The sequence below is a fragment of the Haliaeetus leucocephalus genome, unplaced genomic scaffold, assembly GCF_000737465.1.
Source record: "Haliaeetus leucocephalus isolate CR32 unplaced genomic scaffold, Haliaeetus_leucocephalus-4.0 Scaffold140, whole genome shotgun sequence".
Lineage (NCBI taxonomy): Eukaryota > Metazoa > Chordata > Aves > Accipitriformes > Accipitridae > Haliaeetus > Haliaeetus leucocephalus.
The window spans coordinates 14,460,689-14,475,913 of record NW_010972576.1 but is presented as its reverse complement, the minus strand read 5'-3'; the positions used below and the strand labels follow the sequence as shown (position 1 = coordinate 14,475,913).

The following is a 15,225-nucleotide window of genomic DNA, read 5'->3' as shown; positions in this document are numbered from 1 at the left end:
AAAAAATTGGGGGGGGGGGGGGGGGGAAGAAAAGACCCTGACTTGCATATGCAGTCTTCTTTCTTCTATACTCTGCTTGGAAACTTGGAAGCCTGATAGAAAATTATCTTCGCTCAGCTAGCCATCAGTTCTCTACTTCCCTATCAAGTCTCCATGTGGATGGTATGAATGGTGCGCATTGTGGCGTTGAAGGAGGTAGACTTCTTCAGAAAATCCTGATTTTATACCACTGGGTATTATTAGTACCTCCAAATACAGCTGCTTTTCATAAGCAACAAACACTGTAGCAGCAAGGGAGCTGCCAACATTCAGGACTAAAAAGGCAAAATACTCAAAGCCTGAAGGGTCTGTATCTTGCCTACATTTTCCTTAAAGCAGCAGAGAAACTGCAAATTCAAGCAATCCACTGAATTTGCTAAAGTGTTTTACATCAGCTTCCTAATAATTGAATGTTATCATTTGGGTTTGTGTGCAGGCGTAATAACAGTGGTGGTAGTTTTGGTTTTGTGTGTCAGAAATTTGTTTCTAAACTCTTCTAAGCTTTCTTTCCCTAGCCACTCAATTGTTTTATAATTTACCCAGAATTTGGTCACCTCTCCTTACCTCTGAACAAAGTTGAGTAACAGATGCTGTGCTGAAGTTTCATGTTACTAAAGTACTGTGCTCTTTCCTAGTGCACATTGTAATAATTACTATGTTAAATCACCTTGAGGAAATACAGGAGCATGATACTCTTTCTTACATGTTCTCCTTGGGTTTTCTTTTGTTTTCTCTGTGTTCTCAAAAAGTCAATATATAGGACCTATTTTCCCACTGAGTGTTATCTCAGTCTCATGAGTTTCAGTGTGGGTACTTGCAAGGCTGTGCTGTACAGCTCCAAACATGATATATAATTTTTGCCTTTTGGCGAAATCTTGCCACCTTTCCCTGTGTACAGCATCCTTAGTACTTCAATGTGTATTTAGCACAATGTTGAGAATGATTGATTATAATTCACCCAGTTCCTGGAAAACAAGTTGCACTGTCCACCGTATTTGCAAGATTTGCCCCTTACTTGCCAACCCCAATTGTTGGCTAGGGGCTTCTAGTTACTGGCATGAACTCACAAGGTACGCTTCAAGTCAGAGACAACTCTGTAAGTATCTGTAATGGTAGAAGAGGTGGCATGTTTTTTAAGGTGTCCCGTTTGTATCACAAGCAAAGACCCCTGGACAATTGGTGACTTTGGCTCCCAGGGAGCAAAGCCTGACCTCCTGTCAAGGGTTGTCGGTCCTGATTTCACTCTCTCTCCCTGGGTGGGACTCCATCCCTGGCTCCTGCGCGGTCTCACACAGATGTAGTCTGTGAAAATGACTCAGATTTGCTGCCAAGAATTGTAGATGCTACTTTCGGCCATCCACCTGAAGCAACACAATTAACACAGAATTGCAATAAAAAGAAGGGAAAAAAAAAAAAAAAAAAAGAAGTACCTTTTGTGATAATGTTTTATCTTTGGTGATACTTCCAGTTGCAGGGCTGGTGAGCCGCTGCATTTTTTAACAGCAATGGCACACATCTCAACCTATTAAGACATGACATTTTCATAATTTTTTTAAGTACTCTCTTATTAGGTTAGTACTTGATTTGTTTAGATTATGGGACTTTGTGCTTAAGTTCTGCATGCCATTTGCTAAAAGAACAGACCTATGCTTTTCTTTCTAAAACATTCTGTTGCATTAGTGGTATTTTTAATGTGTCAAAAGTAGGAGTACCTTTTATATCTTGGTAACTTTAAATGGTGAGTTGAGTGTCTTGTTTAAAACTAGGAAATAGTTTTAGTAAGGATCAAGGATATGCAACTTAAGGGAAAATTAATAGAATGTTGCTGTTATGACAGCTCGAAGCTGTGCATTCAACTCTCTGCAGATATATGTAGCGGAAATCAGAGGACTCTCACCGAAACTGATGAAAGGACCATCAGCCAGCAACCTATGTGCTTATTCAGCTTGGTAGACTAATGCACTTTCAGAATGTTTCTCTAATATGTTAACGTAACGTTTTCAGTTCTGTTAATTCTCAGGACTAGGAGCAACTTGGGAGTCTTTAATCAGCAATAAATCAACGGACACAATAGTTCATGGCTTATCTAGAGTGCTGATGTATTTCAGCTGGTAGTTATAATGCTTCTGCCCAGAAAGGGAAGATCCAGCACTCCTTCATCAGGCAAAGTTCCCATTCAAATTAATGAAAATACTCACATGAGCAAAGCAAACTGATCTATCTTGCTGGAGGGACTGGCAGGGCAAATGTGGTTTTTAGTAAGACTTACACTTTTATGTTTTTCTGAGGAATATTATTTATTTTCTGTTCTTATTCCCTTTACTGCCTTGGATCAGCAAAGAATGAGGAGCACTGACGTGCTAAATGGGTGAGATTTCACTGTCTTCACTGTTCTTCACTGTCATTCCTGTTTTCCCCTTTGCAAACTGTTAATGTTTTCCGAATTTCACAAGGAATCAGAATATATCTATAGCATTTGCACAAGGGAAAAATATGCTCAGAAATAGGACTGTACAGTGCATGTTAGACTAGGTTACTTTTGCGGGGGTCAGTACTATATACTGTCTGCCATCAATTTCCTTTCAAAACTTGATTTAGAAAAATGGCTTCTAGAACATCTAACACCTCAGTAGGGTAGCCTCTCTGGGAAACCGTTCTGGATATGTCATCTCTAAATAAGTACAATACAGTGAATAGAGTCATAAATGAAAAAGGCCAGATTAACAATGATGGTGGATTAATTTTTCTGCATGTTAGCTATAGCTTCCACTGTGTTAGGACAAGCTGTCCCACCTGAGTGCTCTCACTCAATTAATAGAGATGCAACTTGAAAGGGAAAATCCCATGTATCGTAGCTGTGATTGAAAGGCATAGCCATTCCATAGATTCCTGGATGATGGCTCTGTAGCCTCTTTAATTCACTTCAGCATATTTTTGATTTCTTGTCTCAGGGTTATGGTCCTTGCTCTCCTCTGAGGCTTATCCCCTCCATCAGTGCTGGGGTCTGCAATCCTTCACACTCAAACACTTTTAATGATCTGGTAGGCTGAGACCTACCAAACTTTATTTCCAGCTGTTTTCCTTCTTTAATCTGTGGGCGCTATTATCTTCTGACCTTTCTGAGTCCTGGCCACAAGCTATTGTTTCGGCTCTTTCCCCAGCAAGTTGTGTGTCTCGTTCCCTTTGCTGCTGCGTAGCTGGTTGGGTTTGCGCTTCCCACTGGGACTGTCCCTCCCACTTCCCCCACATGCACGACGGGAGCAGCAGCAATGAAGGGAAGAACTGGGATGGCCAAGAGAGGGGACTGGCACAACTGTGGGCCTGAATCAGAGATAATGAGGCCTGGAAAAGCGAGAGAGGAGTGAAAAGCTGGGACAAGTTTTAACAGTGCAGAGGCACAACACTCAGATACCAGATAAGCCTTTGTATTCCAAATGTACTTGGTTTAATTTTTAAAATGTTTTGGGGTTTGGTGTGTTTTTTTTTTTTTAAACTCTATCACAGCTTGAGCTAAGAGGCTTGAGGCCACAGAAGCCAAACCAAAAGGCATTAATCCAAATGGCTAAGCTGACGCTGATCTCATACCTATCAGCGCATAGACATACATGTGTTTCCTGAACAGGACGTAGTTACCCACAAGGACTTGCTAGAAAATGCTTGGATGATGCTTTGTAGCAAGTAAAACAGCATGAGATGTAGTAATTGACTGCAGTGCCCTGAGAATGTTACAATAAAATGTACCAAAGACACCAAAAATGTAACCACAATATCTTGAATAGCTAGCAACCAAAACAGTATAAATTATTTCTCCATAGGATTAAAAATAAATTAATTACAATACCTAGAAATTACATCCAGCAACAGCTGCTTTTTTTTTTTCCTTAAATAAAAAAATAAATACAGAATTGCTAAATCCGCAGAGGTCACCAGAGAACGTATTCTTTGCTCTTGCTGTTTGCTGTTAGGAATCTGGGAGACATACTGGTTTACTGGCAGCAGTCTTGCTAAATAGCCGAGTGGCTTGTCTCTTGATTGCAAAAATGGGATGCAGAGTATTATCTCCTTCCTGGGTCATGCTTGGTGTCCCCTTCAATTTGTTATTATTATTTGACTTCTTAATATAGAGCAAAAGCTTCTATAAAGTGGCTTTACTACAACTATTTCCTATTAACATTGCAATAATGCCTATAAAACTTCCTGGACTCTGCTGTGCTATTGGGTGTGCAAATACTTAAGAAGAGTTAGTTTCTGTCTGGAAGGTCTGTCAGAGTCTAAGGACAACACAAAAGATGATGAAGCATGATTACATTTTGCCCTCAGAAAAATGAGTCTGATTAACTCATTACGTTTGATTAACTGATGCTTTGCAGATGCAAATATAGCACAAGTTTAATTTTGATTTTAATTATCTCAACACCAGATGTATTTTGCAAGCACTTCGTATCTCATGGTTTGTCAGTTGAGCCTTTGGTCCTTTTACAGTTGTACTTACAAATGTCTCACCCTGGAAATGTCATTTAGGAGGAATTTAAGTCTGCAAAGGAGGAGTCCCATGAAGCTCCTGCTTCTGTTTGTTTTTCAAGCATTGCTTTCCTTTTCAGATTTTGTGTATCTGAGATTTTTTTTAAGTATATCCAATGAAGCTTTATATATACGTAAAAATGTTAATTTGGAGAACACCTTCAAAGCAGAGACCTTCCCTTCCTGCTTGGGTTGCTGAAGTCCCTGCCAAGCTCATGCTGTCCCCACATGCACACACTGGTCGTGGCTGGCAAGAGTCAGGATGCAATGGGCCAGACTTGGAGCCAGCAGCCCCCACCTGGCCCATCATTGGCACATGGCTTGTCACCATGTCCCACCACAGTGGGAGCTTTGTGTCGGTTTTGGCACTGCAGTCGTTAGACATTTATGATAGATTTGAGGAGCTGAAGTTTGTATGGCGCTGCAGAAATGGGGAAGAAAACCAGAAGCCACCTCTCTGCTTTTCCTGCATTGGTGAAACTCCAAGTGTGTTTAGACTTTTTAATTAATTTATTTATTTATTTTTAAGAACTGAGGATAATTCTTTGGAAATCCTTGTCTTTCAGTGCTATGTTCTAGGCTGTGTTTCTGGTACCTTTAGGTTCAAACCAGCTTCTATAAGCTTCATGTCCATGAATGTGAGAGGCCATACAAAAGCCAAGAAGATCAGAAGGTTTGTTCTGTTACTTTTTAAAAATTAATTTTGCCTGCAAAAGTCTTTATTTTCATTGGAGAACATGAACATTCTTCTCTTCTTTTTGATCAAGCATAGGATCTGCAATGATCATATGTGTCCCCAAACCATCGCTTTTATTCAGTATAATTTTTTTCCCTTTTTGTTTGAAGGACAGATTTATTTTAATGGAAAATTTCAAGAACATAAAGCAATTTTCAAATTACAATGAAATGTGAAAACAGATGAATTTGTGATACTTGCAAGCTCATTGCAGAATCCTTTGCTCTAGAATGAGCCACAGAAAGTAGTGTTGGAGAGAGAGAGATGGTGTAAAAGGATACATATGGTCATACTAAATGACTAAAGCACAGCAGTTTCCAAATAAAATAATGAGTTTTGTTCATCTTAGTTACAGTTTTCTTGGGATCGGCCCTAAATCCATCTATGATTTATACATATGTGTTCACACAAACAGAACTTGAGTTATGAAAATGAATGGATATAAACACACAGCGGGAATGTGGAGTTCACTCATTCAGCAGCTATTTTGTCCTTACAAAAGGAAAGACCGGGGCAACGCTACAAAAAGCTTAAGAATTGTTGCTTTTTTCCTCCTCAAAGCACATAAGTACATGGTTCAGCCCCTTGAGACTCTCTTAAAGCTAAGCTTTGATATGATTGAATTTTCATATGCACAGTAATGAATCTCGGAGACATGCATGTTGCACATATGTAGTGCAAATGGCACTGGTTTAGCATTTTTAGCAGTAAGCGAAGGTGGACTGTTCTGCACATGCTCGGGAATGAGGTGTTGCTTCACTCTGCAAGCCCTCTGCCTCATTCTCTGTGCATCATGTAAGTGTGAACCAGTCTGTGCATGCTCTTAAAAGCATATTTATCGGTCCAGTGAATGAGAGGACAGGGTTCAGTTCTATGCGTTTTGGCAGCCTGCATTAAGTGAAGCAGTGACTTGCTGTTAGTGTGATCTCTTCCCTGAAAGTCTGAAATGCCTAAAGCAGAGATCTCTTAAAAGGGATTGCAAACAGAATATGTTTATGTTGCATCAGGAAACTTTTATTCTTGGAATCTCATTCTTAACTAGAACAGCATCAAGAAAAGTAATGCATCTGGTGGGGGAAAAGCTCCTTTATTTTCCCTTTTGCACAGAGTTGGGGTAGTTTCCAGAATTGTTTCTTTTGCTAGGTGTTCCTACAGAAAATGGTGCACCTCTTCTTGACAGCCTGCAGAGATCCTAAAGCTGGACATTTTGCTGTAAAACAAGGTCTCTCGAAGCAGGGGAGAGAACTGTGTGTAAAACCACTAGCAGAAATGCAAAATGCTAAGTCTAACTAATGTAGTCGGCATTAACTTAGTTCAATTCATCTTCAGCAGTATCAGAAAGATTTAGGCTGTGTCAAAAAAAAAAAAAGGTACTGACAGATGTGCTACCATCTTGTATTTAACCTTTTTACTTTCATATAACTTTCTCCCCTCCTTTTAGGTTTTTATTTTTTTTTAACAGAAAAACTCTAGTGTTTCATGGAGGTACAGCCATGGTACTCTGGATGGCCGGTGTCAAGTATTCATGTCAACTCAAAAGAGCCATAGAAATCTAGGTCCTATGTTTAACTGGGGCTTGGGTCCCATCTCAAATAGCTTATGCTGTTTTCAGAAGTCACTACAGAAAATTGATTTTGGCCTTCCCAATGCTGCAAATTCTAAGGAAGTCTCCACCTGCCACTCGCTCTTACAGCTAGATTTACTGGTGTGCCCAAGTGTTTTCCCTGATTTTCTTACTGTGGCTGTGTTCATGTGGAGTATAACACAGAGGTGCTTTAACTTATATGGTCTCTGTTCAGGGTGAGTTTTCACAGAGCATGGATTTAAAAGGAGAAAAACCTCTGTCCAATAAGACAGAGAGCTGCAAGCAAGAGATGGTGTTAGGGAGCCTTGGGCTTGGCAGGCAGTTTGTCTTTGCAGTGTGTCTTCAGCAGCTGCTGAGTGAAAAATGGCCAAATGAAGTTTCTGTTGGCCTGACCTGGCAGGGCTAGTACAGACTGCAGAACTTGCCATATTTCTTTGTTTCTTCTCTTTTGGTTTGAAAATGAGAGAGCAGAGCCTACCTCCCATCCAGTCCATTGTGAATTTCCTGGGACACTCAGGATCCTGTTTTCTGTCTTAAAAAAGAAAAGTTTGTGTTTTGCTCTATCTTATGGGGCATTAGGCTGTTCAGGACACAGAGCCTGAGCTGTGTGTCTCCTACTTCTCCTCTTTGGTAGGAGGATACTGGGTGGGTACTTAACTTTCTTTTTCATACATGATCTCCCCTGTCATTCTTCACACGGGAGGGAAGGAGAGAGGAGATGTCAAATGGCCATTTTGTCTTTTAGAGGTAGACAGGAGAATGGCATTCCTTACCAAAGAAAAGAGTTGCAAATTGTGATTAAATAGTTAACATATCGCTTTCACATAGAGAGAGACCGTCTGGTGAGTAACGTGAAGGGATAATAATAATGGAAGAAGCAGAAGGGAAGAAAAAGCTGGCTACGATCCTGTGTTTCCATCAAGGAAAAGGGTAACCATTTGGCAGGCTAGAGAAGGTGGCATGGGTGGGGTGTTATCTGGTGATCAATTCATGAGCATTTACAGAGATAAACAGCTTGGCATCATTAGACTTCTCTTTGCCAGGGGATTATCTCATTAACTCCCTGGGATGATGGGAGCCACCAAATAATGTGAAGACTGTTTCATGTATTTAGTATAGGCTGAAAGTTTTACCAGACTTGTCATTCTTAACTTTCAGTTTGTCACCCACTCAGGTAGTAATAAGGATACCATCTGACCCACATAACCAACTACATGCCATAATGTGTGAGCTGAACACTATGGGGTTGCCCAGTGAGACTGCAAGTTGTTCTTCCAGACCCTCTCAGTTCCTGTTACTCCCAACAAAGCTAAATTTGCAATGTATATTATTCATAACCAAGTAGTTCAACCAGCTCCTGTGGTGGGGAGAGAGTGGGTGTGGGTCAGAACTGAAGAATGGAAATCCTGGGAGCCGTGGAAGGACTGGGAAACCAGGAGGTTGCCATCCTCTCTCCACACCTTCTCCAGGGTGGAGCCAAGTGTTTATGCTGCCTCACGCGTTGTCTGTGTTGTCTTAGGGGTAATGAGGAGATCTGCCTATCAAAGGTTAGGTTTAAAAGTCTACTTTATAGTTTGGTGGAGGGGCTAAACTTCTTAGCTGCATAAAATGTTTTTGTAATTGTTTGAATAAATACAGGGTTTTTTAAATGCTCTTCAGGAACGCTTGTAAACTTCTGTGCTTGGTTTTGTCCCTGTTGCTATCTTCCAGACATCCCACTCCTCGCCAAGGGAATGGCTTTTTAACAAGAAGAATCCTCTGGAAATTACTTTCTGAGGGGGTCCTTGCCACAGCAGCTGCAACAAATTGCAACTGAATTTCAGTCCCAATTGTTTTTTATTGCTAAAAGGATAAGTGACCAAGTGAATACTTGTATTATAGCTCCACGACAATTTATTAAGTATCAAATTGTAGTGTGTGGTGTTGTCTAACCAGAAGATTAAGGTTTTCTCTGTGGAGGGAAATTTCTCTCAGACTTTGTACCAGTGCCTAAGCTGAAAGGGGCTGGGAAAGTCTTGCTGATCCCAAACTGTCCTGTGGTTAGGCTGACTTAGGGTTTTCCTTCCACTGAGACCTGGGCGCTGGCGCCCGGCCAGCGATGTTAGCGCAAGCAGAGTATAACCATCACGAGGCAGCCGAAAAGAGGAGTCATGGCACTGCAGTCTAATGCGTGCTGATCTGCTCCTTGCTGTGTAAACAAGTCTCCAGGGGGCATTTTCTGAGCAAGTTGTTTTTGAGTAGCAGCATAGCTTTAGCATAGCTCAGATTATGCTAATTGGGAAGCGTTTTCGGCACAGTTTTCCAAATAAGCAACGCAGAGTCCAGGGAGGTCAAGGAAGGAAGTAGCAGAACCTTGGGATGGTGCAGGCTGCTTCCTTGTGTCTTTGAGCAGGGTTTCCCAGCTGGAAAGGAGTCACAGGTCTGCTTGCCTTCCCCTCAGCCTTTCTGCTCCAACTTCGGGGCCAGCAGGGAGGATAAAGACTGTCCCTTCCTTCCTCTAGAGGATTCTAGAGTCCCTCTAGGGACTAGAATGGGAAAGAAGATGCATCTTTTATTACATGGGAAATAGGAGGTTCTAAGTTATGGTATTGCACAAATATATAAAATATGCCAGATAGTGCAAAATTTTCAAAGGATTTCAGAGGTAGGAACTCAGGCTTTCTTAGCCTATGTGTTTGTCTATAAGCATATGAAAATCTTGGTTTAAGTATTGTCTAAACAACAGTGGTAGACAGAGATAAATAATAAATTAAAATGCATTATTATTATTTTTGTTATTATTATTAACAATGCAAGAGCTTTTTTTACCTTTAGATTTCACTGGAAGTGTAGAAGAAACAATTGGCTGGAATGCTGAAGGGGGACGGTTATCAGGTGGTTGGAAGAATGAGTGTGAAAGTCAAAGTTTCATGTTTAGCTTTTCCCTGCTTGCTTTCCTGATTTGCCAAACTGGGAAGCGCATATTTGGCCCTGTGCTTGACAGGGATTTTGGATGGCTTTAGTAAAAAACATTTGTAAAATGTTTAAAGACCTTCATGCATAGAGGTGCCTGTTATGCAGAAGATGTTCATTTGAAATGCAATGTCTGTTATTGGTGCACTTGAATGAACTCAGGTTATGGAGGCTTTAAATATGGGACAGCAAAACTAGAGACACTCCTTAGTCCCTGGGAAAGCAGATTTCTACTGAGCTTTTTGGGTCAGGTTACGTCCTTCTCCAGGCATGCTGGCCTTACTGTCACTGCTGTAGGTTTGGGATTTGGGTTTGGTTTTGTTCATTACAGTCACAAGGATAGTGCCTTTTCTTAAACACTGTCCTCTTAAGTTCTCAGTGAAGGATAGATAAGAGTCTTTATTACAGCCACACATGTGCACCACAGGTGTGAAGGGAACTCTTAAACTGTTTATGAGCGCACAAAGCCCCACGAACAAAGAGGGCAGAAAAGAATGTTGTCATTTTAAGGAAAAATATGTTTTAAGGCCCTGTTAAAAATAAAGCCAAAAAGGAATAGCAAATGGGCTGCAGATTGTCTGTGTAACAGGGATTAGCACTGTGAAAATCTTTCATTTTTCTGAACAGGCGTGTATCACAGACAAGCCCTGCTAGCTGAGATACGGCGTCCAGTGTCGAACGGTGTCCACTTTCAGGCTCTTGTCTTAGTGAGTTACCCACAAAATCCCCCTCCAATAGGAACAAACATACGAAGACTAGGATAACGCTGTCTTAACTCTGTTTTAAATGTTTTAGATGAATAGAAGCCAGTGCATACGTTGTACGAACAGGGATGATAGCAGCGTATGAGTTCCAGGTCTGGGCTGCAGTTGTCACTCTTGAATTTGGTGGGACTGAAGTGTATTTTACAGCTAAAGGGTCAGAATGAAAGGGTCAAGGATGGGGAAAATGAGAGAAACCCCATTATCTTGTATAACAGCTACATGGCAATATCTTCACTTGTTCAGGAACAGCTTTCAGGTCCACTGAGGGGAACATCTGTAATGGTGGTGACAATTCAGTACCCAAAGAAGTGATGTAACTCGGTCCCCTCCAGCATTGTTTCCCAGCAGATGCACCAAAAAAATGTGGCCACAGACACAAGTTCTTGCTGCCCAGAAATGCCACGCTTCAGCTCCTTACTCTGCAAAACGTGCTGTCTCATTGCCCATCTTACGCAAGAGGTGCCATACGCTTCTGCACAGAAAACCATCTCAAAGGTTAGGCCCTGTTTATAGATAGGGTCAATCTGAAGGGTATTTATGTACCTAACTCCCTGAATGTTTTCAGCGAGAATTAGGTTCTGCATGCCTTGAGGGAGCGGGATCATGGCCTTTTCCATGCAGGAGAAAAATTCAGCTCAGAGGAAATAGTCTGGCGGAGACTCCCCCACTACAAAGCGTGCTCAGGGACAAAGCTCTCCTGTCTTTCATCACCTATGTAAGATTATTCTGATGAACAAACTCAGAGTATTTGTTGTTATTACAGAAAAACTTAAATCAGAGTAGTTTACGCTGTCCCCTCAATGATGAAATAATGATATGAAAGATCGATGATGGATCTGTATCTAATGTACCAGACACAGCTCCTGTGGCCCTTCTGTGCGGGTTTTGATCTCCATCCAGAGTTACCCTTTTCTTAAAGCAGTGTCACTTTTTTTTTTTTTGGTGTAAAACTGGACAGGGATGCAGAGATGTTGCCAGCAGAGCTGTAGTGTTTCTCTTTAATGAACCTCTTCCTGACCCACCCTATGTAAAGCAGTTGACACATCATGTGTTGTGCAGCTGGGACAGCTACCCTGGCACATATATCTGACACATGAACGTATTGACTTTGGCCTTTTGGAAGCACTGGACCCATGCTGTTCTCCAGAGATGTGTCTAAGTCATTTCCCAGATACCGTGGATATAGCAGCAGTAGGAGCAAAAGCTGAAGTGGAATTCACTAATTCAGATTTAGCTGATTCTGTGAAAATAGATTGCACAACAGAGACTGACACTCAGTTTCTGGTTTTGATTTCCTCTCTTCCCTGGTTTGACCTCCAGTGCTCCTTCTGGCTGTTGGTTGGTATTCAGGTCTCAGGTTGTAGAGTTTGTGTGTGTGTGTGTGTGTGTGTGTGGTTTTTTTATTTGTGGTTCTGGGGGGATTGCTGGGGCTTGGGGATTTTTTTTTCAAAAATTTTTTTTTTTTTTAAGTACAAGACTTTTGTGATGTAGCACTTTAAATTTGAGTTTTAGTCCTTGTCTGAAGGGCAGACTAGTTTCTGTGAGATACCAGCTGGAGGGCTTGAAGGGCTGCTTATGTGGCGCAGGGCTGAATTTCAGCCAGGGTGATCCGTGCTGCTGAAATAGTGTGAGCAGACAAGACCAGCCACGAACATGGTTTGTGTGCTGTCAGTGGTACAACATGTGTCTGCGTTACTGCAGGACAGGGAGTTCGGCTGTGCCTGGTGCTGTTGACTTCACTGGAAGTCTTTGTGCTTGTATGCTTTGACCACTTGTTAGTAAAATATCACAGTGTTTTTACTTCTGATCCCCTTCTGTCCTAAATGACCCTATTGGCAGGAAATTAATTTAAACAGTAGCTACTAGAAGACATTTTGTGAACATTTGCTTCTTCTAAAGTTTATTTTCACAGTATGTTTCACCTGAATGTTTTCCAGAACAAAAAACCTCAAACGTTCTGCTGTCCTGGTAACATGTGCGAGGCTGAGGCTTCCCTCTTCCTTCCAGCCTACCTCTGAAAACACTTTCTTAATACTCAGCCTTAATCATATTTATAAAGATAATATTAAGGTTAATGTTTCAAAACAGCACTCTCTTACCAGGCTAATGACAGATCAAAATCAAATGACACCATTTCTGGCAAGTAATTTACCACTGCTCTGCAAATACTTCTGTGAAAAGAGCTATAGCTCAAGTACAAAAACTTAAAATAAACTGAACTGCCAAGGGATAACCCACTTCATAACTGATTAGAATAACTAATAACTGATCAGTAGGGAGGAGAAAATAAGCAGGACTAAATGGCCAGCTTTCACAATACAGGAAGGCTGTAAGCAAAGTTTCACACAAATCTTTTAGAGACTGATGTTCAACTTATTGGTAAATTGTCTGGAAAACAGGGGATTAGTGAGGCACAGAATTCTTAATGAAATGTATTTGGAAAAGTAAGAACTTAAATCGACCACAAAGAGTTGCAGTAAATGTCTGTATCCTGAGCATCTGAGAAATAAAACCCACAGGTAAAATTCCATTTCTGTAAGTATAGAGCAATGTACATGGCATAATGTGATGTCAGTTAGGCACATACAGTGATAACTTCTAAATTAGAATCACTTTAGCTATCAGTTAATGGTGAAACAGCAGCAGAGACAAAAATAAAATATTAAAAAAAAAAAAAAGCAGAAGATCAGGAACCGAGAACAAAGCAGAGGGTATTTTTACACTACTTCTAAGTTCATGGTGCTGAGTAACTGTTAAAAGGATATAGAAGCAGTCAGGATTAGATGGTGGAGGAGGACAGCAGGGGTGATCAGAGCAGCAGAACTGCTTTAACACAGGAGAAATTAAATAGGACACAACACATCAATTTGGAAAAGGGATGCCCATGGGAGAACAGGACAGAGAGATACAAATAACGAAGAGTGAGGAAAAGGTGATGGGGAGCAATCACTCAGTATCTGCCCTAGAAGAAGAGCCAAGAGCAGACAGTGTGAAATTATCAGAGAGCCAGGAACTACTTTTTCATGTTGTATAGCTCATTGCCACATGATCCTGTGGGAGCCGTATGGAAATGCTCAAATGGAGATGAGGCAGATGCAGAGACAAGAGATTGCACTGGTAGGTGCTAAACACAGTGGTAAAACTTCCAGCTTCAGATGCGTCTAAGCTGCTGTTGGCTGAAGCTGGGAGAGTGCATCTGGGAGAAATCCTTCTGTACTTGCCTATGTGCTTACTCCTTGGAGTATTTGCAACTAGCAGGACACTGGCCTGACCACTTTGCTCTGACATGTTATGGCAACTCTTATGTTCTTATGTAGTTTCTCAAGAATTTATTATTTTTGTCAACATAATAAATAAATATCAATTTATATTTTATCAGTATCATAAATAACCCAGCTTGTTGCCTCAGTTTATCGGGAAAGTTAAGCATATGTGGTTCAATGGAGGCATTTGTGTTGTCTTCTGTAATTCAGTTAGGATGTGCATATATAAATATTAGTCAGGCAAAGATTTAACTACTTTGCTGGACTCGGTCTTTGGGTCTATGACAGTGGGCACTGATTTTCATGTCCTCTCCAATGCCCATGGACATCAGTGTGAATACTCCCACGAGCTTCCCTGTGGGTTTGTTACCCAGAGAGACTTCTAGGCAAAATGTTAAATATTCCAAAGAGGTTGCTGCGGAGAATGGAAAACATGACTATAATGAAAAGGAAATGGAAAAACGAAGAAATAGACAAAGAGGCTTAGGACAGATTTACAAAGTATGTAGCATGCACAAGCCAGGGGAGACTTTTCAAAGAATTTTGCTACCATTTAGTCAGCTACAAATACTCTCAAAAAAGGGTCAGATTTTCAAGTCATTCATCACTCAGAATGAAGCTTTTTGGCTTTGAAGGTTTTTCTTTTTGCTTTTCTTTGTTACTTCCTCAAGCGGTTTTTTTGCTCATGAGTAAATTCTTCCCTCCCAAATTATCATTATACATAGGGCTGAGTATCTTCGTACTTTATAGAAAACTTCATAAATACATCCTGTAATTTTGTAGTGAGCTTCTATGGTAAACTCTGTATAACTCAGTGAATTGACTTAAATTTACCTTCAGAATCCACCTTCTTTTTTCTGCTCAGACCTCTCAGCCCTTCTGTATGCACAGTTATCTTTCAAGGCAGAGTTCGCTATAGGCAAGGTCAGCAAACTTGGACCTGACAGCGGAGTAAGCGTCACTTCCTCAAGAGCTCACGGCAGAAGCAATACGTCAATACTTCCTCCTGCCTCTTGGTGAAGTATATTCTAAGCTGATGAAAATATGCAACTCTGGAAGACAAAAGTGAGATTTTTTTTCTCCTTTAAATATACTCTGTATTTCAATGGTGCATTAACAGAACACTTTACTAGTGCAAATTATATTTATCACTTCTGCTGTTAGAACAACCTTACAGCTTTTTGAAAAGTCTAATGTTTCCAAAGTTGCTAGTTTTGATGGAAACTACTCTCACACCAGGGAAGTACAGAGTTGGTTGGCTCCATCTACAAATAAATAGGACATCTACAAATAAATAGGACAAGTGAGGACAAAGCAACTCAGGATTACAGTCAAACAACCCAAGAATCTCCTACTTTATGTTTC

At 40.8% G+C, this 15,225-nt stretch overlaps 1 protein-coding gene across 1 annotated transcript in view; it reads left to right on the top strand.

Annotated features, from left to right (window-relative positions):
* DKK2 (dickkopf WNT signaling pathway inhibitor 2) overlaps positions 1 to 15,225 on the top strand; it is a 42,871-nt gene that overhangs the window by 1,318 nt on the left and 26,328 nt on the right. The window lies entirely within an intron of this gene.